Source organism: Bison bison, unplaced genomic scaffold (assembly GCF_000754665.1).
Source record: "Bison bison bison isolate TAMUID 2011002044 unplaced genomic scaffold, Bison_UMD1.0 scf7180017864519, whole genome shotgun sequence".
Taxonomy (NCBI): Eukaryota; Metazoa; Chordata; class Mammalia; order Artiodactyla; family Bovidae; genus Bison; species Bison bison.
Genome location: NW_011495072.1, coordinates 3,249,835 through 3,252,506, shown reverse-complemented (window position 1 = coordinate 3,252,506; position 2,672 = coordinate 3,249,835). Strand labels below are relative to the sequence as shown.

Here is a 2,672-nt window from a genome sequence, read left to right as displayed (position 1 = left end):
TCTGATCACACCCGCAATTGATTATTTGTCTAATGACCATCTTCTCTGCTAGAGTGGAAACTCCATGAGGACAGAAGCCACATCTGTCTTATTTGATGCTGTATCTGCAGTGCTATCATAGGGCTTGGTACTAGTGGGGCCCAATAAATGTTTGTTGAATGAAGGGGTAACAAAGAGAGACCTAGACTCTTCTCTCAAGACAGTCACAACCCAACTGGATAAGTGGGGATACAGATACGCATGCAGTTACTGCATTGGGCAAGCCCTATAATAGTAGAATTCAGAAACTGACATGAGAATACAAAGAAAATAGCCTCCAAATGAGAATATGGCAGCTGTTGTTGAATGCCGCAGAGCTGAAATCCAGGTTCCACTCCTCAACCAAGCAATGGAGAAATCATATTGCATCCAATGGGACTGCCAACCTTGACGTGTGACTAGAGTTTATGCTTCAGATAAATGGTTTACTGCCTCAGCCCCCCAACCACACTAAGTACACATTCTTTAAAGACTCAACTGTGACCATCACATTTCTATGGCAATTTCTCTGATTCCCCCTACACTACCCTACTCTGTTCAGACAGCCCCGATTCCTTCCTCCCTGTGTCCCCTATTGTTCCCTACACTTAAGTCTGTCACAGCACCTGCAACCCTTCAGAGCGCTTACAGTTCAGATGTCTCTCAGACTCCCCTCAGTGAAAGCTCCCTGAGGTCAGGGGCTGTGCTTATATATCCATATTTCTTAGCATATCACATAGGGTCTGGTGTTCAGAAGACATTCAGCATCCTGAATGATGGAAGTCAGTCCATGGCTTGGAACATACTTCCAGAGCAAGAAACCTGTACTCATTAAAATACTTACTGATATGTCCCTGGTGGTCCAGTGGTTAAGACACTGCACTTTCAATGCAGGGGGCCCAGGTTCGACCCTTGGTCAGGAAACTAAGATCCCACATCCTCAGCTAAGTACTCATGCTACAACTATTGAGCCTGCATGCTGCAATGAAGACTCGGTGCAGCCAAAATAATAATTAGAAAATACTGCATTTGCAGTCATTTCTTTATAGGTGAGTAGGATCGTGGCTGGAGAGGGCAATGGCACCCCACTCCAGTACTCTTGCCTGGAAAATCCCATGGACGGGGGAGCCTGGTGAGCTGCAGTCCATGGGGTCGCTGAGGGTCAGACACGACTGAGCGACTTCACTTTCACTGCTCGCTTTCATGCATTGGAGAAGGAAATGGCAACCCACTCCAGTGTTCTTGCCTGGAGAATCCCAGGGACAGGGGAGCCTGGTGGGCTGCCGTCTCTGGGGTCGCACAGAGTTGGACACGACTGAAGTGAATTAGCAGCAGCAGCAGCAGCAGGATCATGGCAGGTAGCTGTGGGCCCTGACTCTTGGTTAGAGGAAGGGAATCTTAATTGGGAGCAGTGGGACTTTCTGATGATTTTCAGTGTCTCAGCATCATTGGCTCAGGGACAATAAGTGGGAAATGACACAAGTACCAAAGGTTCAGGAGATGCTGATGCAGCAACAAAGCAGGTGCCAGCTGAGGTTCAAGTGGCTTCAGGGGCTGGTTTGTGCAAGCACCACTGCTGAAGATTTCTTGGATATACCAGGGCATAGTCCTTGATGGGCTACCTGGACCAAATCCCATCCTTTCAGAACACTTGGATGTGTATTGCGTCTTAGCGCTATGTTTAGGGATGTGGTCCCAAATGCTTCCGAGTCCTCACTTTGTTTTAACTTCCTTCCTTTTGGGGAGGTCAGACCAGTGAGTGACTCACTCAGAGACTACTGGGTGCTGAACATAAGCTGTTCTCTGCAGAGTCAGCTGGCAGTTCTCAGGGAAGTCACAGTCAAAGAGAGCCAAAACAAGGTAATGCCAAACAAACCAAGAACCACCAGGGCCTGCTATGTTGTAGGACTGATCTACTTGTTCAAAGTGCTTTCATATAATAATTTTATTTGATCTTGACAGAAATTCTCTCAGACCAGCAGAGAGGGTACAGGCACAGAAAGCCAAGGAGAGTTGCTCATCCAAGGTCACTCAACAAGGTAGAATAAAGTGGGGGGAAGCCAACACTCTCCAAGTAAAGGACAACAGATGGAGGAAAGCTACAGAAAGATCAATTTTCTCTCAATTCAAAGGGAAGGTTCTAACAGGCAGAGCTGTGCTCTGGAGGTGAGGGGGAGCTGCCTCCAAGGTGCCCAGGTGTTGGTGGGCTGGCAGCCTGGAAAGCTCTGGAGAGATAGAGGGCAGGAGTGGAGGATTCTTGTATATGATAACCCTTAGGTTTCTTTCATCCCTGGCATTTCTGATGTTGGGGGAAATGGCATCAGTTGGTCCAAAAGGACTCTGAAGCTTATAAACAAGCAACCAGCCCTTAGCTTACCCTTCAGGTCCCAAGTCCAGGAATGAGACTGTGACCTGCTCTTTTGCTTTCCACCTGTGTGCTGCCCTCTGGGCCTCCCCTGGTACCCCAGCTGCACCTGCACCCCCCACACCCCATCTGCAGCCCCAATGCTCAGTGTAGGCTAATCTCACCTGAAATTACCATGTGCTGCTGCAAAAGCACCGAGCACACTCTCTAGAGACCCTGTGTCACTAGGAACAGCCTGGCCAGTTGACCCTGGGCTCACGGCTGCCCCGCTGAGGTGTGGCTAACCCCC

General features: G+C 48.9%; 1 non-coding gene across 1 annotated transcript; it reads left to right on the top strand.

Annotated features, from left to right (window-relative positions):
- Positions 1-869: 869 nt before the first annotated feature.
- Positions 870-942, top strand: TRNAE-UUC. Its single transcript has one exon. It is a non-coding gene; the product is annotated as a tRNA-Glu (tRNA).
- The last annotated feature ends 1,730 nt before the right edge of the window (positions 943-2,672 follow it).